The 23,952-nt window shown below is 41.4% G+C and overlaps 1 long non-coding RNA gene across 2 annotated transcripts in view; it reads left to right on the top strand.

Moving 5' to 3' along the window:
• LOC141743653 (uncharacterized) overlaps positions 1-23,952 on the top strand; it is a 541,341-nt gene that overhangs the window by 353,984 nt on the left and 163,405 nt on the right. The window lies entirely within an intron of this gene.

Below are 23,952 nucleotides of genomic sequence, written 5' to 3'. Positions count from 1 at the left end.
GCCCCAAACCATTTCCAGGTTGGAAAGGCTCTAAATGGAAATGGCTGGTGGGAAAGCGGTGAGGCAAGGATGAGATATATTTTCTGGTATGTACTTCACAGGAATCTACTTTGGGCCAAAATTTGGGGGAGAGGGGGGAGAATATTGCTGGGCAAGGCAGACCTTTGATTCACTGCACACGAATGTTGCCACAGGAAAAAAAAAAGGCATTATTTCAGATTGCTGTAGTAAAAATACACTTTAATTGCTGCTTCCCTTCTGGAAGCCCTTTGTTATAGAGTGGCAATTACGGGAATGATGCTAAAGCGTGTTAGTTGTTATTTCTAATGCTCAGCCATTAGCCACAATGTTGAGTTAAATGATGAGATTTTGATCTCTTCAGATCATCTGACGATGCTTTCCCTCGAGCATCCCAACAGGTGTGCGTGGAACAGGCTGCAATTTTCCCCCCTCTTTCTATTTGGGGAATATTTTTATGACCTTAATCTGGTGGAATGCACTTTACCCTTTAGTATAGCAGGGGTTTTTTTATGTGTCAAACGAACAGAGAAGCCTATCAAATCAGGACATCGTGACAGCTAGTTAACTGGACGTTGTGTAGCACAAAGCATGGCACGGGACGTACAAAACAGTGGCTTTGCCTGGAGAACTCCTGGCACTTGTTTCACACTGAGGTGCTCGACTTCGCTAGGAAACACGAGTCAATCCCCTGCGGTCACTACAGGCTGATTGATTGATTTATTTAACAAAGTATTCCAGCTGTTGGACTCTTTAGAAACTATTTATAACTTTCTCCGCTGTTAGTAACAGGAAATGCTGCTTATGTAGCATTCGAATGTGCGGGATTGTCTTGTTCGTAGTATGTAGTCTAGTAATTTTAAAAGGTAACCTCAGCAAATATCCAATATGCAGTTTCAATGATTAGTATTACATATAGCATATTTCAAAATAAATCAGTATAATGCTGCATCAGCATTTCAAAGAGCCCTCATGATTACTAAGGCCACAGAGGGGAGAATAAAGCGTGGGGAAGGTAATTAGAATGACCTTACATTACCGAGCCGGTGAGCGGTACTGGATCTCTGTCCACAAGTAATGGAGTTTTTCCATAAGATGCTGCTTATCGACAGCATGTGCATACAGATATCGGTGAAAGCGAATGTGAATACCTACGCGGGAATGTAAATAACCAACCAAGCACCGCTTCTATTTTCCAAAAGCGTTCACAGGTTTAGCTAAGCTATTCACAAAGTATTTTTTTTCTTGCTCTTATTTTTATTGACTAAGCTTTTAGGACACAAAAACTGTTTTAGAATAGTCCTTAATTATGAGGATGTTAACAAGATTTTCGTGGTGGTGGTTTAAATCAGTGTGCCTTCTCTAACAGTGAATGGCTAGATTTGGGGTTACACTACACTAGTATGTGTTGAGTTTAATAATGGTTTATAACGTATCAGACCTGAAAACTTCTTCAGAGGTAATATTAGATGCTAGGCAATCTTTAAAATAGATGATTTATTAATACATATAATCTGCAAATGCTGGTTTGCTGCTTAGTTTGTATTTTGGGTTTAGAGTTAAGGAAATTAACCGAAGTGTCTTAAGACAAATCTTTAGAAAAGTAGACTTCGGAATGCTGCCGGTCTCCTAAAATACACGTAGAGGAACAGTAATTGTAGCTGATTGTTGAGATTTATGTTTTCTCTTTCCAATATTTCTGCCATTAGCTCTTACTGTAACTATGATGAGGTAGCCTGAACTCCCTGTAAGATGGTCTACCGGGAATATGCCAGGTTGTCTGTAAGCAGCCTTGGGACGCAAACCTGTAACTTCTGCGACTACATAATTACTGCATCAAGGTTTACCCAGGACGTGAAGTGATACAATAATTGCGTTATACCTTACAGTTTTAGCATTCTCAATCAACGAATCTGTTGATCCAAATTCACCTTGTGTCTTAGAATAGGTTTGTTTTGTTGGGTTTTGGTTGTGTGTTGTTTTGTTGTTTGTTTGTTTGTTTTTTTTAAACTTCTGGTTAGTCTTTGTGTGTTGACTTGGTTTTGAATACTTTAATCTTCTAAAGAATGATTGGACTCTTTGTCTATATTGAGTGAATTTGTCTTACGATAATTGTCTAAATGAAAATTGATGCGACCTCTGGTTTGGGGTTTTGAAAATTAAACCTTGTAGAATGGGTTAAATAAAAAAAGTTTCCCAGTTTGTTACGTTCTCTTTATGCAAATGGATTTATGTCGGCCTGCTTCCTACCATATTTCACAGTCTGTGGAAATAAGATATCAGCAATGCGACGCCCAAATACGCTTTTGTGGCACAACTCTCTGCTTTGTATCCATGAGCTTTCAGCATTTTATATGTTGGCTGATAAGCCAATTGAGCTTTTCTTGAGGTGAAGAAGATCCGTGTCTAACAAATAACTTAAAAAATATTATCTGAGTGGGAAAACTCCTAACAAATTCCCGAAGTGTTTCTGTTCTTGCGCACTCTTGTTGTTTTGCATTGCAAGCTGCTTCAGCTTCCCAGAAGGAAGAGCTAATTGTCAGGCGGAGGGGAAAAGGTCTCAAGAGACAAAGCTGTTGCTAAAGGCAGAATTTTCACCCCACGTATATGGAACTCTATGGAGAATTAATGTAAAAAGCCGATAATTGAGGCAGCGTTAACTGTTTCAATGCTTATCAAAACATGAAAGTAAACTGGGAAGATTTCTTTACCAAGGATTTAATTGTTGTCTGAGGGTGACGTCCGATTTCAGTGCCCCAGTTTAAACAAGCTCCTCTGGTGGCATTAAAAAACAAAGAAATACTCTTGGCTCTTTGCGTATAGAGCCGAAGCTAAATGCGAAGCCGACTGAAATAGGAGGTTCCCGTCACAGGCTGATTTGATGCTATGAGCTGGTGCAGTTTACAGGGAAGGGGAAGGATTAGCAAACTGCCTTGCTTTTCTTTGGCAAACAGTTATGGAGAAAACGCTTCGTTTTGACAGTCTTCTGATTTTTTTTGTTCTGAATGAAATGTTCACTTGGGATTTATCATCCAGTTTAAAAGACTTTAAAGGCTTTAAAGTCTTTTAAAAAGTCTTTTTAAAGTCTTAAACCAACAACCAAACAGCAAACCAACTAAACAACCCCCACCTACCAGAGAATTAAATGAGTCTCAGATAAAGCGAGAAGCAATGTGTGGGTATTTCATTTTGACTATTACAAGTTCTGTTACACATCTGCTGAAGTAATCTTTGTTTCATGTATCTTACTGGTCAATTGGTGTGCTGAACGGGAAAATCTATCATTGGTACATCTCTACTCTAAAACCTATTTATGAGGGGACTGACGTTTACAATACCGCAAATGTAGGCCTGCTGTCAAGGAACTGTTGTGAATGGGTTTTCAACAATTTAAGTGGACATGCCTAGGCTTGCAAGTGATGTATAGAGCAATCCCTTTCCCCTTTCTTAGGGTAGACAAGGTGGCATTATGTTTTGGCAAGGCAGTGGATTTATATAGATGAAGACCATCTCAAGATGACAGCAGAATCTGGAGGGGAGCCACTCCTGTTGGTGGTTATCACCTCTTACCTGGGAATGGGCCTTGTTTTCCTATTTGTTCTTTTAGCTGGTGGTGTCCAGTACTAGTTATCGCGCCAGCTTACATGATCGCCGAGGCTCAACCAGCAAAACAATTCTTAAATTGCTTCGACTGTGACTTGAACCCCTGTAGAACCATTCCTCAGTACATCTCCCTGCTTCCAGACCTCGTGGTGAGCAATACAAAAACGCTAAAGGTTCAGACTTAGGCGAAGTCTAGTGCATTCGTCATGAGATTTGTGATGAACGAAATGTGAGAGTTTAAATAGGTTTGGTTTAGTTAGATTCTTGCAGAACATATGTACCCAAAAGGGTAATTCCCCAAAACGACAAACTTAGTATTTCTTTGGTGTATATAGACTTCTAGTTTTACTCAAAACTAAGAAGCTACAAAAGTTATTTGTTTCTACTGTTTAAATGTAGGTTTTCTTTAAAGCCAAGTTGGAAAGAAAGCAGTGGCTGAAATTTGAATGAAATGTCTTTTAAAAGCATTTCACATGCCCAGACTGCTGGGGGCTCCAGTACATGAAGAAACTGTAATAGGATGTCTGGGTGTTGCTCAGCGGGAGAAAAGCTGCGAAATCGGGTACCTGCACCTGTAATGAGACGAAGAAATTTGTTTTCACCTAAACTCAAAATACTGTAAGGCAAATATTATAAAGATGAGTACAAATGCAACATAGATCTCTTCTAGGTGCGTTCTGTACAGCAATTATTTAAAAAAAAAAAATTGTTCTCGATTAATGTAATCTGTTGTCTAAATCGATATCTTGAGGTCTTTACCTCAGGAAGGTAAATCAGGAAACCACTTTTTTTCTTTATTGAGACTTAAACTTTTAAAATCCTCTGCTTTCTATGCTCAGGTACTCCCGTGTTCATGTTTATTGCACAGGATTAAGTAAGTGCTTGTGCATCCTTCTGCAATTCTCTCGGTTGAGATAGGCAAGGATTTTCAACAATCAGTTCTCTCCACTTAAAGTAGAAGCAGGTCTTGCAATGTACCATATTCAAACAGGCATGAGAAGAAATGGTTTCCAGGATGATTCAAAACTATATTCGTATGAGAAAACTAAAAGGTGTAATACCGCGTAGTGTTGTCTCTCATGGGCAGAGTTGTTCTTTATCAGATGAAGTGTTTTGGGAATCTTAAGGCAACTATGTAGTAGTAGAAATGATTCAAGGGGCAAGGAGGCACATGTTCATAAATAATTCCTGTCTTATTTCTAAATAATTTCGCCAAAATATCCCCAAGGAGTCATTGTGCTCTTCATAGTTTTAATGTGGAACTGGTCCTTCCTATGGAAAAAATACCTGAGTGTAGATAAATTAAACTTCTGCTCTCTTAGTGGCTTGTTTCGGATAAAAGATTTCAACCTCTTTTTATTGTCTCAAAAGATTCTAAGCTTGTGTGACTAAAAGAAAAAAAAAAAAAAAAGACAGCTTGTATGAATTAATACTTGGTATAGGATCTCAGTTTTCTCTTCCTTGCCTTTATTCTCTGTTCTTTTTGATATGGAGAGAACTCTGTGAAAATGTCATCTATAGGTAGATGAGGGGGGGAAAAAGTGATAATTCTAGAATCCTACAGCTTCTTTCTAAAGGTTGTAAGGAATACAAGAGCGAAAAAAAAAAAAAAACCACCCATGATCTGAAAAAGCATTTTATCAGAGCAATTTCACATGGATCTATGTAAAGAATCAGAGCATTAAAACAGGCTTTCTCCTCCAAAAAAATCAATGATTATCTTCTCTGGCTACAGCTGTCTAATGGCTAGAGATTGGTATGACAGTGTGTCATACCTGGTCAGTTTGAGAAGGAGGAGAAATAAGGGTATAGCTTTACTCAGTCTCTCTTGTTGTGTAGCAGCAGCTCCACCACTGGTCTTCCATCTATCACTATTCAGAATTCCCTAAAGTCTTTGGTTTCTCCGGCTCCCCGCTTTAGTCTTGGGGTGGCTTCAGAATGTGGATTACTCCAAGACTCATGGTGGAAATCTCAACTCAGAGGTTTCTTTTTCCGCTTACGGCTCTCAGCTACACAGCAGCTCTGCTGCTTGAGAACTGCTGGGATTTACCGAAGGGGAGTTTCTTCCGTTATAGAGATTGCACTGATAAAAATATGCAATACGAAAAAACTCAGTATTTCATATCCAACGAGGAAGACTTTCAGCAGCTGTGTTTTCTGAAACCAAAGCACACTCAACATACTGGAGATTAGTTACCACACAAGCTAGAATGATTTTTTTTTTTTTTTTTTTTTTTGGAAATATATGTAAAGCTTGCAGGACCATATTATATTTTGAAATCTGTGATGCTTTGCAAGTCAAGGTAAGCTTGAGAATTCTCTTCATTAAAATATGCTCCCCTTATGCGATTCACTTAATAGATTGTGCAGACGTTCAGATCGCTTTCTTAACACTTCATTGGACTTGAAAACTGATTCCGCTAAATTTGACTTAACTGTGTTCAGTGTTAAGGTTGTTAAAGTAAGAATAGAATATATAAGTAGGAGCATGGAGGTGCTGCTAAATTCTGAGTATTCAAAGTGAGAACTATCAACATATAAATTATTGAGCTGTCAAATTAAATGAAGATGAATATTTTTAAGTGATTCACATGCAGATTGTTACAAAAAGGCACAGATTCTGCATTAGCAAAAATCAGGAGCTCAAGGTAGTGCTCGTTACCTTTCAAAATCAAAGGAACAATAAGAACTTTTGTTTTGTAACTTAGCTGCGCCAAAGGAGTGTTAGGTTGATTCTCTTTTTTCTTTTTTTTAACAATACAGCAGAAGTTCTAAAGAAACATCTGTTCAAGAGTATTCATGCTTTTCACGTATTCATTTTTTTAGTCATTAATCTACACGGATATAATTCTTAAAGGTTATGCATATTGCAGTAGTATGGTTTTGCAAAGTAAAACTTAAAAAAATACCTTATTGACCTTTCTTTTTGATGAGAAATTAAGTCGTTAATGCTGATAATTTGTCTAAGTGTATAAGTGAAATAGTCTTGCTTCATTCAGCTGAATGCAGCTCTTCACATCTTAGAGCTATGGCTCCAGATTTTCTGCAGAGCAACTTCTGAGATATTTGCTTTAAGAATTTTTTTATCGCAGTGAAGGCCGAGGCTACAAATAGTCGGAGGTGACTTTTTAAAAAAGTATGAAAAATATTTTAGTATTTTAATATGTGAGAGTTGCTAGTGTTGTGTACTAATTCACAAAAAATGCTCCTGAATTCTACTATTACTCTTCTATAAGAGATTCAGGGTCACTTTCTGTGGTGTAACAGCATAAACCGCTTCTTTCCGTAACACGTATCACCCTTTGCAGGGTGGGAGGGATGAAGGAGGAGAGAAGACTAAATTTTATGAAATATGGGGCTACTGGAAATATCCTGGGTAATTCTGAACTCTGACTCAACCTCTGTGGGTAGCAAGAGTGTTTCCACTAAAGCTATGTGCATTGCTTAATCTACAGTGGACTTGTTCTAGATATACAACATTAATCCTTAAAACTGACAGCCTTGTAAGTACTGCTTCTAATTATTTTTTTTTTTTTTTGAGCTGCTTGCCGTGTAATTCCTAAATGTCTGCTGCTGCTCTAGAAAGTGAAGGATTTGGGGATTTATGCATTTGTTCATCTTGGATGCAAAACAATTTTTGTAAACCAAAGAAAAACCCCCAAGTGAACCACTTCCCCCACCCCGCCTTGAGGCTGCATCCACGCTGCGTGTTGGGTCTGATGGGCTTCGTCTTGGCGAGGTGCTTCACGGAAGGGGTGGGAAGAGTCCTTCAAGCAGCCATGCTCTCCCTCTCTTTAAGCAAATTAATTGGTATAAAAGCAGGTCTTTAGGGAAGACAAGCCAAATGACCAGCACTGAAGAGCCTATTTATACGAACTTTTTAGCAGTTTCCATTTGTGTACTACTAAAATTCATTACAACAAACAAAATGCACTAGGATACACTAACTCTGGCGCTTCTTATGCAATATTTCAGACAAAGTTGTGTGAAGACTTTTTTCCTCTTTTTTTTTTTCCTCTTTTTTTTTTCCCCTCTCCAATTCTTCACTTTCCCAAGTCAAAGAAAATGAAATATTCCTTCACCTTTAAAGATATAGTAGTATTTTGTATTTGGAGTCTTGGATTTCTACTTAGCAGTATGAATGCAGACACCTGATCGAATCACAATAGCCTGATGAGCCGCCGCATTTAGGCCAGTGCAATGAGTGATGTGCACATGCCTGAGAGAGGTTTCTGTTGGACAGAAAAGTGTCAGAATACGTATGGTCAGAAACGTCTGCTCACTGACAAGTTTCAGCTAGCCCAGTTCTTGCTGTGCTGTGAAACTGATAGTGTTTGAGGTTCTTGTACCCTATTGGTCTTGCTTTGGGCAAATCACTGCTGCTCAGTGTTTGTTTGCCTTTGTAAAACACCACTGCTATTTCATAGAATCTTCATGGTTGGAAAGGACCTTTGAGATCATCGAGTCCAACCATGCGCGTGCGCGCGTACACACACACACACACACACACACACACACACAAAACCCCCTACAATCTCTGCCACTAGAGCATGCCCTGAAGTGCCACATCTGGACGTTTCTTAAACACCTCTAGGGATGGTGACTCAACCCCCTCCCTGGGCAGGCTGTTCCAGTGCCTGACCACTCTTTCAGTAAAGTAATTCTTCCTAATATCTAATCTAAACCTCCCCTGCCGCAGCTTCAGACCATTTCCTCTGGTCCTGTCATTATTCCCCTGGGAGAAGAGGCCAACACCCACCTCTCTCCACCCTCCTTTCAGGGAGTTGTAGAGGGCAATGAGGTCTCCCCTCAGCCTCCTCTTCTCCAAGCTAAACATGCCCAGCTCCCTCAGCCTCTCCTCATGTGACCTGGTCTCCAGACCCCTCCCCAGCCTGGTCGCTCTCCTCTGGACACGCTCCAGCACCTCAATGTCCCTCTTGTACAGAGGGGCCCAGAACTGAACACAGCACTCGAGGTGAGGCCTCACCAGTGCCCAGTACAGAGGCACCATCACTTCCCTGCTCCTGCTGGCCACGCTATTCCTGATACAAGCCAGGATGCTGTTGGCCTTCTTGGCCACCTGGGCACACTGCTAGCTCATGTTAAGCTGGCCGTCCACCAGCACCCCCAGGTCCTTTTCTGCCGGGCAGCTTTCCAGCCACTCTGCCCCAAGCCTGTAACATTGCTTGGGGTTGTTGTGACCGAAATGCAGGACCCGGCACTCGGCCTTATTAAACCTCATACAGTTGGCCTTGGCCCATCGATCCAGCCTGTCCAGGTCCCTCTGTAGAGCCTTCCTACCCTCAAGCCGATCAACACTCCCACCTAGTTTGGTGTCATCTGCAAACTTACTGGGGGTGCACTTGATCCCCTCATCCACATCACTGACGTTTACTTCCTTTGAACTGTTAATCAGTATAGGGCTTTCTTTAAAGGTTTCACCCTCTGTCTGGAGTGGGATGCATTGCTGTTAGGAGTATGACCACCCTTTCCCTACTCTGGTATATGCAACCTGCTCCCAAACCACGATGGGGCAAGGAAGGGTTTTGTGGATACACTGATCAGAGCAAGTAGCGACTGCAGCTCAGGGGGAATCTGTTGTTCGGGGAGTTTGCATGATGTTAGTATCACAGGGAGTGCTAGTAATTACTCGCAAAGTAATTGTGACTTTTGGTACTGTGAAAGCCAACAGAACATAGTGCTGGTACAAAGTAATAGAAATGAGGCAAGTTAAATGGGAGCCTATTAGCTGGGCTTGAAAAAAAAAAACCAATCAGATTCCAAATTGGGATCACGTTCTTTAAAACGGCCACTGGGAAATTCATTTTACTAAGCAACTGCTCTATCTTTATGCTTGCTCTTTCTCAGGGATCCCAATCCGTGTGCGTGCATGTAAAATATGCTTACTCTAAATTTAATATTAAAGTACTTTATTTGTAGTGATGTAATTCTATATTAATTTAAAAGTTAACACCCAAAAAATTAGAAAATAATTTCAGAGCTAGAACAGACCAAAATTGGTTTCTCATTGTAATATTACTCATTATCCCCTTAATCCATGGTTCTCAGATGAATTGTGGTTTATTTTAAGAATGGGAACATAGGCTTCTGATGAACTAGTGTCTTGGGACGGCTGAGTCTTGGACTTGGTTTTGTCTGTATTTTGTCACTGATTTAAAGTCCACCTATTGTGCTGAAATATAATCAAAATCCTCAGGAGATCTGTGCTCCTGCCCTTTGAAAAGTGTTTTGTGCTTTTGAAATGAAGTGCTATAAAAAAAAGAGGCATTTATTTCTAGTATATACAAGACAAACTTATTCACAGCTTTATATGTGAACCTATGAAATTTCACAGAATCACAGAATGGTTTGAGTTGGAAGGGACCTTAAACATCATCTAGTTCCAACCCCCTGCCCTGGGCAGGGACACCTCCCACCAGCCCAGGTTGCTCCAAGCACCGTCCAGCCTGGCCTTGAACCCCTCCAGGGATGGGGCAGCCACAGCTTCTCTGGGCAACCTGGGCCAGGGGGCTCACTACCCTTACAGTAAAGATTTTTTTCCCAATATCCAATCTAAATCTACCCTCTCTCAACTTGACGCCATTACCCTGTGTCCTATCATAACACTCCCTGATCCAGAGTCCCTCCCCATCCTTCCTGTAGGCCCCCTTTAGGGGCTGGAAGGTCTCCACGGAGCCTTCTCTTCTCCAGGCTGAACAACCCCAGCTCTCAGCCTGTCCTCACAGCAGAGGGGCTCCAGCCCTCAGATCATCTTCCTGGCCCTCTGCTGGCCCAGCTCCAACAGGTCCATGTCCTTCTTGTGCTGAGGACTCCAGAGCTGGATGCAGGACTCCAGGTGGGATCTCACCAGAGCAGAGGGGCAGAATCCCCTCCCTTGCCCTGCTGGCCACGCTTTTGATGCAGCCCAGGCTGCGGGGGGTTTCTGGGCTGCAAGCGCGCGTTACCTGCTCATGTTGAGCTTCTTGTCCACCAACACCCCCAAGTCCTTCTCCTCAGGGCTGCTCTCCATCCATTCTCCCCCCAGCCTGTATTCGTGCCTGGGATTGCCATGACCCAGGGGCAGGACCTTGCACCTGGCCTGGTTGAACTTCATGAGGCTCACACAGGTCCACTTCTCAAGCCTGTCAAGGTCCCTCTGGATCCTGAATTTAAAGAAGGAATTTTCAAGGCGAGTTTTAGGGCCTGTAATATTTAAAAGGGAAAGGGTGTTTTCTTTTTAGATAAGCATGCACACAAGTAGTTTGTGGAGTGAAAAGCCACTGTTATTTTGGGAGGTGTAATAAATGTTCATTTGTTTGCTATTTTCTCAGCCTCCATTTCTGCACAGCGAAACTTTCAGGGTAAATGAGGTACATCACTGTAGCCCAAGGAAGCCAAGCAGTAAAACAATTGTATACGCTTTTTACCTGTGAAATTACCTGCAACGCGCTTGGTGTTAACACTAATTAAGAGCCACAAGAAGTAAGTTACTGCTCCTACTTGAAGCCTCTGCTTTCTGTGTGGCTCAGCCTCTGTGGACAGGAGGTGGAACTGCTGGGTGTCTATGCAAACTGGCTCGAGAGGAGCAAGCTGCAGCTTATGGCCCTGTGCTCCCGCTGTGGGAAGCTCTTCTGAGGCCATGGTTCTGCAGCAGACTGGGTCTGGCTTTAGGGCTCCTACTTAGGATCATACAATTGTAGAATGGTTTGGGTTGGAAGGCTCCTTGAAGATCATCTAGTCCCAACCTCCCTGCCCTGGGCAGGGACAACCTAGACCAGGTTGCTCCAAGCCCCGTCCTACCTGGCCTTGAACATCTCCAGGGATGGGACAGCCACAGCTTCTCTGGGCAACCTGGGCCTCACGGGAAAGAGTTTTCCTTCCCTCACAGGAAAGAGTTTCTCCTTGATATCTAATCTGAATCTCCCGTCTTTCAGTTTAAAACCCTTCCCCCTTGTCCTATGGCTCCCCTCCCTGCTCCAGAGTCCCTCCCCAGCTTTCCTGGAGCCCCTTTAGGGACTGGAAGGGGCTGGAAGGTCTCCCCGGAGCCTTCTCTTCTCCAGGCTGAACCCCCCCAGCTCTCTCAGCCTGTCCTCCCAGCAGAGGGGCTCCGGCCCTCCCAGCATCTCCGGGGCCTCCTCTGGCCCCGCTCCAACAGGTCCATGTCCTTCTAATCAAGAACGTTGCAGCTACATGATGCTAAGCGCTGATCCAGTACAAACATTTTCTGCTAACTTAACAGTTTTCTGGGAATTTTGGCAAGTTAACGTTATTGTCGGGCTTTGTGCCAGATTGAGTGTTTTCTGTTCTACTATAGCTGTCATGTAACCAGTGTAGGGCATAAAGCTATCACAGAGGCTGTATTGTCTGCACCATCTAATTCCAGGGGAAAAATGTGCTTGTGTTCTCATGTCTAATACAAATCAAATCTGCATTGCCGTGCCCAGACCCAGTATTAATGGTTGTGGAACTAGAGCTTCAGAACATATATTTTTTGACAGCTGTCTCCTGGCTAGGTGTAGGCAGGACAAATATATATCTTTGCAAAAGACCGTCAGCGCAGTGCGTACATATGTACATGGTGTAAAAGCAGGGGGATAACATAACATTCTCTAAAGTGGAGTGGGACGCGTGAGTAGTGTCTTGCATTTCACTGCCTGTCGTCCTGTGCTTTTTCTGTGTTCATCAGACCTGTCCGTTTTACGTACGTAGTCACAAAAAGAAGATAAAGTTTAATAGGCAAACATCAGAATAAAACCATGCTCATTCATCTCAATAGAGTTGAGAAATTAATACTCTAAAAACATTGGGTTCCCTATATTACTAATGAAGTATTTCGGGGGAAGGCAACTTTTGTGTCGCAACCAATTAATTTGCATATCAGTACAGCATAACTTTGGTAATACTTTGGCAATCGGTGAACTAAAAAAAAATTCTTCCCTTTGGTTGTGATTTATTGTGCTCAATCTAGAGGGTAGCACGCTCTCCCTTCTCTTTACATTCAATTTACTTCTGCTTGTGTTGCAGACGTTACAGCTGTAATGCAGTCTTGTGTTTTCTGTCTGAAATGATACATAACGGGCTGATGTGTCAGGCTGAGTCTGTTTTAAAATGTCAGATTGAGTCAAACATGAATAGCCGAGTTTTTTGTTAGGTAGTGATGAGATTTACAGCGCGTTGTAAGTTACTGAGCGGTGAAGACTTTTATTTCTTAATTTGTACGTGAAGGAGCTGAGAGCTGTGACTGAACCGAAAGTACATAAAGGCTGTAAAGAGGATTCCTCAAAGTAAATATTAGGTGACGGTCAGCCCATAAATACAGTGTTGTGTGGAAATATTCTATGGAAAGTTCTACTAAAATATAGGTAGATAATACTTCTGGAGTAAAACGTTCTAAGTAGTGATGCCCAGATATTAGGGATGATAAGTCACCCCTGTTTTCTCCATCTCTCCTTTGCAATTCTGAGACAGAAGCTATGATTTCAGCTTTAATAATGTAATCTTTTGTTGATTTTTATTTTTTTTTTTTGGCAAGAAAAGGCTCCAGGATGAAATCTGGTCTCTGATGTCATTTTTCCATCTCTTCTCTCCCCTTCCTTCCCTCTGTAGTGTAACCATGGTTTATTTGCAGTTTAATCTTTTACTTTCCATGGTTTGCTTTATTCTAATTTAGGGGACAGGGGCGTAAGAAGGGCAGCAAATGGGGAATTGAACTGTTAGGACACCTCCTGAATGGCCCATGGAAATTAGAGAGACTGATTACTGCAGGCTTCCAGCAGTCATTTCCATTACCCCAGTGCTCCTGCCTTGAATTTTCCTAGACTGAAAATAGGAGCAATGCATTTAAACGCTGTAAAATGATATGCCAGCGTAAAATGCACATGCATACACATACCCACATATATACGTATAGTTTTCCAGAGAAGGGAGGAAAATATTTCTATTATCTTTGGTGTGTTTTAGCAATGGTAAGCATGCAAATCATAAAATCACCAAATTTCCTTTTTGCACCCATCTAAATTTACTTTTGTTCCTATTTATAATAATGAAATATATAATCGACTAATTCTGCTTTCCTAATTTTTAGGAAAATCCCTAGGTAGGCATTGTGCAGAGCAGCGTATTGGCAGAGGATGTTTTTGTGACAGGAGCAACTGTTTTCAGTTGCTTAAAAGCTGGAAAGTTACCAATATCCATTCCGTATATTTAAAGTGGAAACTTCCAAAGCCAGGAGAGAAAAAGCATAGCTCGACAGGTACTATGAAACATATTTATGGTAAATTGGGAGGTATCCGTACCCTTCAATAAGTAATCTTGAATGCTTTTCCAAGTGGATAATATTCTTATTTAGACACAAGAGGGAAATATGCTATTAAACAAAAGAGGAAAAAGGCTTCCGCCGAACCAAAGGTACTGCGTTCATATTTATATTTATACAAGGAACAATTTCTCAATCTAAATCAGTGCGGTGGTAGACAAAAATACATGGAAAAATCCTGGACACTGTTCTTTGAAATTAATAGTAAAAAGGATAATTTGCCCATTTCTTTGTAGTGATATTACAGCAAGCAGACATATATACATGAATGCCTTGTGCTTCCATTAATGAAAGAAAAAAAGGATTGAGAGAAATAAAATATTTGACAAAGCAGCATGTATCAATGACTCTTGCTTCCTGATTATAACAATATTTATTGCGAGCTTTGGGGTCCAATGATATTCAACATATTGAAGCTATTTATTTCCTCTTTTACAGCATCAATAACAGCGGGGGGAAAAAAATCTTAAGGCTTTCTGATCTTGCAAGTACCTCTACATCCTCTACCAGCAACCTTTATAGCCTAACCGCATCAGACCTGTTTCCAAACAGGTCTAATATGACCAAATATACGCTTTCTGTAAATTCAGAACCTGGGCATCCTTGCTGTTTTATGAAATCTTTGTGTGGAATTTTAAGCACAGGATATGACTCACAACGTGCCTTATCTCTAATGAGCTTTAGACTAATAGAGGCTGTATTGCTAGGAGCGCTATTACTTGGAACCACGTTCCTCCCAAATTCTGCATAAATTGCTACAGGGAACAGTTGTAATATTTTCATCAAGGACTTCTCTGGTATTGCGTGCTATGATGTTTCGTTGTTGATGTTGAAAAACAGAAGTTGTAAGTATTTGAATTCCGGCGTTGTCAAACTACCTTTTATTCCTTACTCTTACCTTTTACTCCTTTCCCGCTAATGCTATTTGGACAAATTGTGCTTTTTAAAAAAAAAAAAAAAAGGAAAAACTCAAACTCAGACCCTGAAATCAGATTTTATACATACCGATCCTTGGGCCTCTCTGGAGGGACACCCCGTGTAGTGCTGCCCAGTTCCTCTGTATCGGTCAGCGCGTATTATCAAGGCCCTCAGTTGTGAAGCGGTTTGTAATTCTTTCTACTGGAAGATACTTTATACTATAGTTTATTTAAAAAATAAAAAAAAAAAAAAAATGTTTGTTGTGAGGTTGCAAGATGGCTAGAAGTCCAGCATCAAATAACTTCAAAGTATGAGAATTATGAACCGAACCATACTGGAAAAGCAAAATCCTAAGGATATCAGTAGCTCAAGACTGAGTAGAGGAGAGAGTATTTACTCTTTATGCCGTAACTCCTATTATGAAATTTGTAGTACGTGAAGGTATTCTGATACCAGTGGTAGGATCCGTGACTCTCTTCACCTATCAATTTCCCTATTTTTCTTCCAGATGTGCCATTTAATGATGTTTTTAAATATGTATGTGTGTGTCTTTTTAATGTAACCGTCTCATTACTGTCTAAACTGGAGGTTTTTTTACTAAATGCCAGCTCTCATGTAGGAATTCCTCAAGCTGACAAAAAGCGCTAGTGCTTCCAAGGTACTGTTTTACCCTCAGCAAAATGTCTTTGGGTTTGGTTTTCTGTTATTGTGTATGTTAAACCTGGTGTTGGTATGAGTCAGGCTTGCAGAATGCGTTAGGAGATAACCGATGAGTAAATAGATCTGTACCACTCAAAATATTTTTAACAAGTGTATAGGTAGGGCAGCTTTTACTACAGTTGTCTTTGTTTCTCCTGAAACGGTTGCGTTTTTAGATGTAGCTTTGTTAGGAATAGTACTGCTTTATGTTCAGAATATTCAGAAATGCCAGCAAAATTGCTTTCTGTAGTCCTCTACGCCACTGACGCTTGCACTAAAACACCCCGTCTGTTTGTTTGCTGGAGATTCGTCAGGCCAGCTACAGATGCTAGTTCTACAAGACCTTCCCTAGAGTAGAGTTTTAATTAAAACAACTCTTTTTACCCCAGCTGTCACTGCAGCCCGTATAAAAGGCAGAAATCTTGGTTTTTAGAGAAGAATTTGAATGGTTTAGCTTGTCCTAAAGTCTATAACCACAAAATAAAATGAAGCATTGAATTTCCTACCTCTCCAAATTCTTTCCGCCCTTACCCATTTGCAGCCACTTTGTCTGTTTGCAGAAGTCATTTTAGCACTTTCTAAAGCTTGTTTTCTTCATAAACATTAGTTCACAATGTGCATTCATTCCATTCAGCTGGAGAATATTTTGCAGGAAAACTTTGAAGATTGTTTTAATCTAATCCCCGCTTTACAGACAGCGGGAATTGTGCAGCACCTTCTACGACTTATTTTTTTTGTACCCATTGTCGCTTTTCATCTGAAGTAATATCTCAAAGATTCACATTCTTATTGAGTCAAACTTTCCTTCAAGCTAGAAGGTGGTTGACTATCAGCTTAAAAATGCAGCACAAAAAGTGGAAGGTAGTTTGAAAAATAAACGACAACAACAAAAAGTCAGTTTTTTAGGTAATGCCAACTTAGATTCTTTTATCTTCCCACTCACTGTTGCTTCATGAAAAGATCTGGGTTGAAACGAGCCTTCCAAATGAGGGAAGAATGGACTTCATGAAACGTGGACAGCATTCTTGAGGGAGAAGAGTACGTGCTTGGCCTCTGGGAAACTAGACATTTCATCTCATGCTTGGCGTATGTTTCTGCTGAATTTTGCACAGAATCTGACCAACCCTAGGTAGCCCAAATTCCATTCTGATCTTCTACCCTTCCTACTAATGCTGGCCATCTGCTTGCCAAAAAAATATTTCCAACAAAAATGGATTGGTGTAATGCAGCTGAAGACCTGTATTCTCTGTCATCTTTCAGCTGCTTTTACAGGGTTTGCCTTCACTTCTAAAAACACATATGACATAATTTCTAGTTACTTTGCCATTATTTTATGACCCTTTCAGAAGTTAAGAACTTTAAACAGTCTCTCCTTCACCATCGGTTTTTACTCTACAAGGATTGGGCAGAGTGGCTCGAAAGCAGCCCAGCAGAAAAGGACTTGGGAGTGTTGGTTGACAGCCGGCTGAATATGAGCCAGCAGTGTGCCCAGGTGGCCAAGAAGGCCAACAGCATCCTGGCCTGTATCAGGAATAGTGTGGTGAGCCGGACTAGGGAAGTGATCGTCCCCCTGTACTCGGCACTGGTGAGGCCCCACCTCGAGTACTGCGTTCAGTTTTGGGCCCCTCGCTACAAGAGGGACATTGAGGTGTTGGAGCGTGTCCAGAGAAGGGCTACAAAGCTGGTGAGGGGCCTGGAGGACAAACCTTATGAAGAACGACTGAGGGAGCTGGGGTTGTTTAGCCTGGAGAAGAGGAGGCTGAGGGGAGACCTTATCACCCTCTACAACTACCTGAAAGGAGGTTGTAGAGAGATGGGGGCTGACCTCTTCTCCCTGGTGACAAGTGATAGGACGAGGGGAAACGGGTTCAAGTTACGTCAGGGGAGGTTTAGATTAGATATTAGGAAACATTTTTTCACTGAAAGGGTTATTAAACATTGGAATAGGCTGCCCAGGGAGGTGGTGGATTCACCATCCCTGGAGGTGTTTAAAAAAAGGGTAGATGGGGCACTTAGGGACATGGTTTAGAAGTGGCTCTTGTCAGGGTAGGCTAAAGGTTGGACTCGATGATCTTAAAGGTCCCTTCCAACCTCAACAATTCTATGATTCTGTGATTCTTTGACCATAGAATATGGGTCTGCCTATTTTTTATGGTGGTGAAGTAGGTTTAAAAGATCCTCCTCCCAAATGTTTCATCCTGTTCTTGCTCAACCTCATGTACCTATCTTGCTGTTTTAGCAATGGGTCTGTAGTTCTGTTGTAACTGCTGTTCCATGGCAGCCTATGGGACTCATATCCGCCTTCAGTCTTCTTACCAGAAACGAACGGGAGTTGTGTGGGTCACCTATAAATGCTTTCCTACCCCTGGGCTTAGCTTTAGCTGCTTTAGGGCACTGAGTTGGCATTAAAAAAAAGAAACATGTGAAGCAGGTTTTAAATTATTTATTTATTTTATTACTTCTGTTTGTAATAGCTGTGCTGAAATCGCCTGTCCTTAGGAGCCAACACGTCTCAATGCAAAGGAAGAAGAAAGGGCAGGACAGTAGGACAGAGCTTCGGCAGCGATCGATTAGACGGGCTTCGATTGCCATAGAACCAGACCTTGTGTGCAGTCACGTTTTAGTATTACCTGTAATCTGATTCAGAATACAGTGGTTTGGGTTGTGGGTGGGGTTTTTTTGTGGGTTGGTTTGGTTTTTAGTCTGACCACATTCTAAGCTGGATAACAGAAGAAACTCAGGCATAGCTGTAGCAGCTGAGAGAACAATAAGCTGTGGTGTTGAAGACTGGTTTACGCTATTTGGAAGCCAAGATATTGTGGGAAAACTAGCTCAATCTTCCTTTCGAAAAGGAAGCCAAAGAAGTTTGAATGACAGACTTGGCACTTCTCAATGAAGCGAGGCTTTGCGTGGTACCTAGTACTTTGAAAACCTGCTCAATATTTGCCCCCTACAAATGTTCTCCCAGGTCCCGCAGAATTCAGATCCTCGCCCTAGAAGAGTGCTTTCCCAACTAGGGCTGCCCTTTGCTGGTAAGGGAAATTCTAAGCATCTGCCGTTCAGAAGCCAGGCTGTTTTACAAAAAGACAAAAATATTCATAGCGTGAGAAAGAGCGTGATTTTTGTCAACGATTGTGAAGGCACTCCTTTATGCAGGAGGAGACTATTTCCAGTCCTTGCTTTCAGCACATGCGCTTCATCCAATAATTCAAGCAGAAAATGTGTTTCCAATCGCTGTGCTTGCATCAGGTACTCAATAAATCCCGAAAACACAGCTGAAGCAAGAATCTGGAGCTCCCAAGCATATACAGCACTTATATTCCTAAATAAGTTTTCACTGATGGAACTCGAGATCCTATAGACCCTTGGTCGCCTAAGAATGTAGAGAGCTACGTTCTTTGACCTTTCCTAAGGAGTACGGTATTAAGGCTGCTCAGGAGGCGACTGTGTGCTCTACCAGCTCTTCCTGCAACTGAGAAGTTTGAGACTTCTTCAAAATTAGAAAACTGGGGTTTTTTCCATGCTGCAGAACTGGATATAAGTTTATATGATGCGTAGGAAATACAGTAGTTTACTGAAGTTTATCTTCGTATCACTTTGGTTTCTGAGCAGCTATACTGAGTCATTCCTTCCACGCTTAAGATAATTTGAAGAAAATGTGGGGTTTTTCTTAAATTTAAATTTGAAAAAGAGTGCATTTGAGAGATTTTATTTTTTTTCCGCTTGCAGAACAAAATCAGTGTTTGTATGTAATGATTTCAAAACCAGGAATTGAAATTAAATTGTAAGAATATTTTTTTATTATGAAGCTTTTCAGTTTCTTCCTTTTTTTTTTGGTCAACAAATACCAAATAATTCTATCTTTTTTTTTTTTTTTTCCTCCGTAAGGGAGATTCATACACTGTGGGGATGGGAAGTGGTGGGCAGTGCTCTCACCTGCCCACTGTGGAAAGTTTGGTGTCATTCCTGGAGGGAGAATGTAGTAGAGGTAACGTGCCCTCTAAAGCACTGCCTAGTGTTTAGTATTTCAGGTTTTGAATACCAAAGATAGTTTAATTGCTTATTAACAATGCTTTAAACTGGCTGATGAACTCTCATAACGATTAAATGCTTTATAAGTATTTTTCATAACACAAAAAATGCAGTAATTATCAACAGCAAACTATTAAGGAATCACTCACTACTGTTTATAAGTAGGCAGTATCTCAGAGGCAGCTACTCGGTTATTCTTTAGATAAGTCTTTAGAGCAGAAATTCTTAGAAAGGTAGCTAAAGCAGTGTCTTTGTGTACGCTCGCCCGCAGGCGGTGCAGGAGTGTCTCCACACAGAGACACTGCGAACACTAGGGTATAAGACTTGGTGTGATTGGCCTCATTCAGTTCTGGGTCTGCTCTGCTCTAGAAAACTTTGGGGGGAAAAATAGTCATTTCAGTCAGGTTCGGGGCAGGACTTCTTGGAAGCAGAACTAGGAATATATGGACTAGGAATATATGGAAGTAGGAATATCTTTAATGTGTTTTGGTTCTCCAGTGACTTCAGGGACCAATTTTACCTTCAGCATGCACCTTGGCATGATTAAAATACTCTATTATTGAAGACTACTTTTCCCCTTCGGGTTACACGCAGAAACACGTGCTGCAATAAGCCCAGCTCCTTTGCCCATCTCTCCAACTCCTTAGACTTCTCTGTTTCCCAGTACCTTCCAGGTCCTACCCCTGCGCTTTCTAAACTCCTGGCAGTGTGTTTAGCCAATTCCCTTACCCCTTCACAACCAGATGGATGAGAGAAAACTTATCCTGAAGACGCTTCGGGACCCCGCATCGACTGACCAGCAACCTGAGCACCAGAGGTGACTCTCAAGCTGTTCCTCAATAGGCACCGCCTGCTCAGCTGGTGATGTGGGAAATTCAATATTGTAAATATTCACAATTTAGTAAAAACGGGCAAAAGGTTCAAAACAGCGGTGGAGGAATTCGCATAAAATGATTGCAGAAACCTTACTTCCCCAGGTCAAAAATCCCAGGTCTAAAGTAGTATAAAAGAAGGCTCATATTTTCCAACTCAGATACAGCTAGTTCCTCTTTATAAGATTAAGAATGCCATTAAATTATGTTTTTTTATATATAGTTATCTTACGCTACTGGAATCACCAAGTTATATCATGTGTGTTTTAGAGACAAGATTTCACTTTAGAAGAAGGACCATGAAAATCTTCAATAGACTGGAATCTCTAGCCCACTCCAGTAGGTATCCCATGTTGGGCCGATTTCAGTCTCTCACCAGAATTTCTTGTGCGAAATCCAGTTTGTCGTGTAAAGGTCTGTAGACCAATTCAGGCATTTTGGGGGAAATGGAGCAAAATAATTTTTGGAGTCGTAAAACCAAGAGCCGGGTACGTACTGGATCAGGTGAGTAAATTAAGTGATTTTCAAAGCACCGCGTTCCTAAGGATCGGTCCTTTCTAGATGTAAACGTTGCTACTAATGATATTTAATTTTTTTTCTAAATCCTGGCTATACAAAGCTTTTAACCGTTCAAGAAATTGGACAAATCAACCTGAAAGGCACTTTTTTTTTTTTTTTTTTCCGGTTCGCACACTTATTTTTAGTTTGCACTAATTTTTTAGTTTGGTTCTGCTTCTCAACTACGTACTTCACGGCGCAAAGGACGGCCAAGGTAATTTGCATGACAAATATGGATAACAGCACTCCTAGAATACTCCGCACTAGTCTGTTATATGGATACAGTGCTGCCGATGCATCGTGCTTAAAGGTTGCTAGAAATTTATACTTAGTAAGATCTGGCTACGAGATTTTCAGTGGTTGAAGCAAAATAACCCAAGAATGAGTTTACACCATGTTTCGGAAGATTTTAATGGTAATATTTATACAAAGCTGTCCTAAAAAAATGTTGCTTTTGATTTATTAGCACAAACCATGAAATAACCATGTAGTTAGGTGTCTGAAAGGTTTTTAAATCGCAGTGACCCAGTTTTCAGTGGTTGCTAGTGGATAAGGAGATACAGTGTAGGAAAGGTTTCACTAATTCATAGTTATTTTTACACTTATACCTGTATTCACTTCAGATATTTCGTAACTGAAATGCAACATTCAAAGTAATTTGATTATATTTTGTAACTGTATCTATGAATGTAAGTTTTGTTTTAGCAGAGGGAACAGAAGATTTGTATACAAACTCCTTTCAAGTGGGATAAAGGTTCTCATTTCACGATGAAAGTGCTAAGTCATGATGCAGCAAAATGCAAAAACCTGAATGTTACGCAAATTAGTTGGTAAAAACTCAGAATATAACAGTTCTTCCAATAATTAAGCTGACTAGTTTATATTTCTTTTTCACACCTTCTCCACAATGCAGTCGATCTGAATATTACAAGGGCATTTTTTCATATGTTTGATTTATGTCCTTAGTTTTGCTTTCTGGGCAAATTTTGTTGTTTGGATTTTAGTTGGTTTTGGTTGGGTTTTTTGGTTCTTGATTTTAGTTTTTTTGTTTGTTGGGGTGATTTTCTGTTTTGTTATGAGATTGTTTTGTATATTTTGATATAATAGAATTTTTTTTATGTAACACAAATGTTCCTAATGGAATCTTTCTTGGTTTCTGCATATCATAGTATCGTTTACCTCGATCTGCTATGCTACTGTGTCACACGAAAATACAAATAACTTGTTAATCATTTAGAGAATCTGATAATAACTATTTATAGAGACATAAAATGAGACTTCTAAATGTGGGGACCTAAGGCTATGTCCATGGGTATGTGGAGATCAGCATTCCCATTCAGGTGAGGCGTGTGCTTGTGAATCTCCTCACTTAGGACATCTGGGTTCATATCCCAGAGCAGTCTTGGAGAGAACCCGCGGCTGGGTTCCTTGGAAACAAAACCCAGCCAGAAGGTGCCTTCCAGGGCAGAGGAAACGTGCTCCAGCCTCTGCTGGGCATCCATGTGCAGTCTCAGGAGGAGCGGCTGAGGGAGCTGGGGGTGTTCAGCCTGGAGAAGAGGAGGCTGAGGGGAGACCTTCTCGCTCTCTACAGCTCCCTGAAAGGAGAGTAGCCGGGGGGGTCAGTCTCTTCTCCCAAGGAACAGGCGATAGGACAAGAGGAAACGGCCTCGAGTTGTGCCAGGGGAGGTTTAGATTGGATATCAGGAAAAATTTCTTCCTGGAAAGGGTTGTCCAGCATTGGAAGAGGCTGCCCAGGGCAGTGGTGGAGTCACCATCCCTGGAGGCATTTAAAAGATGTGTCGATGCAGCACTGAGGGACGTGAGTTAGTGGTGGTTTTGGCAGTGTTAGGTTTATGGTTGGACTCGATCTTAAAGGTCTCTTCCAACTAAAACGATTCTATGATTGCTGAAATACATGCAGCGTGGGCACGGTTTCTGCAGCACCAGCTATGAATGCGTTCAGCTGGTATCACGCTAGGTATGGAGAGAGGAGGCGTTTTCTCTCCCTCTGGTACAGAGATCTAGGAAGGCTATCTTAGTTAAAATTATCGTTTCTGAATATTATCTCTTAAAGTTCTTGTAGTTATGGAGAAATTTTATTTTTCTTGAGGAATCTGGTTTTAAATATATGTCTTTCATGTGTTTTGCTGTATCGTACTGTACTGCTGTCAGTAACCACTGGTAGAAAGCTGGGGAACAGAACAATTACTAATTTCCTTTATCAGATGTTCCTTTGTGGCGTATCTTTAGAGCAGGATTGGTGGGGAAGCAGAAGGTGGTGTTGGCCAGGAACACAGATCTTTCTATGGAATTCATTAGTAGTTGCCTCAGGCGGCACAAATCCATTCTGTGAGTTTGGTTGCTGTTTCATTGGCTGGCTAATGCGAAATTCAGGAAGAAGTCCTTGTGCAAGGGAATGGATCGCAGGTAAACTGTCAGGTGGGATGTTGCATGGGGAAAAAAAAACCCAAACAAAACCAAACCCAACCCCAGTGTTCTCCCACCACTAACCCTTCCCCCCCAAAAAAACCCAAAACTTCTCAGTTCGCATGGTTTCCATCAAATTAGGACTGAAGCAGTTCGTAATCCCACTAAGGTGCAACTCCACCACCAACCCCCGGAGTGGCACGCAGCTCCTTCCCTCGCAGGACGTGTGGGTCTCTTCTGGGATTAAGGTTTCCCTTATTTCCACATGCTCGTGTTGGAGATGTGAGTGCTTTTTGTGTGTCCGTCCCTACTTGCTGCCCCGTGTGTTGTCACTCCAGCTGCTGGAGGCTGTCCCAGTGCCTGGTGGGGAAGGTGCACCCAGGTGGAGGTGGCAAGGTCGGTGATTTCTGGCTTTGGTGGGATTGAAACCAGGATTTGTCCTCTACTCACTTATTTTCTTCTTTGTCTGTACTATTACTAATATTTATTATTCTTTTACACTTTTGGAGA

Source organism: Larus michahellis, chromosome 5, assembly GCF_964199755.1.
Source record: "Larus michahellis chromosome 5, bLarMic1.1, whole genome shotgun sequence".
NCBI lineage: Eukaryota > Metazoa > Chordata > Aves > Charadriiformes > Laridae > Larus > Larus michahellis.
This window is presented reverse-complemented; position numbering and strand designations above follow the sequence as displayed.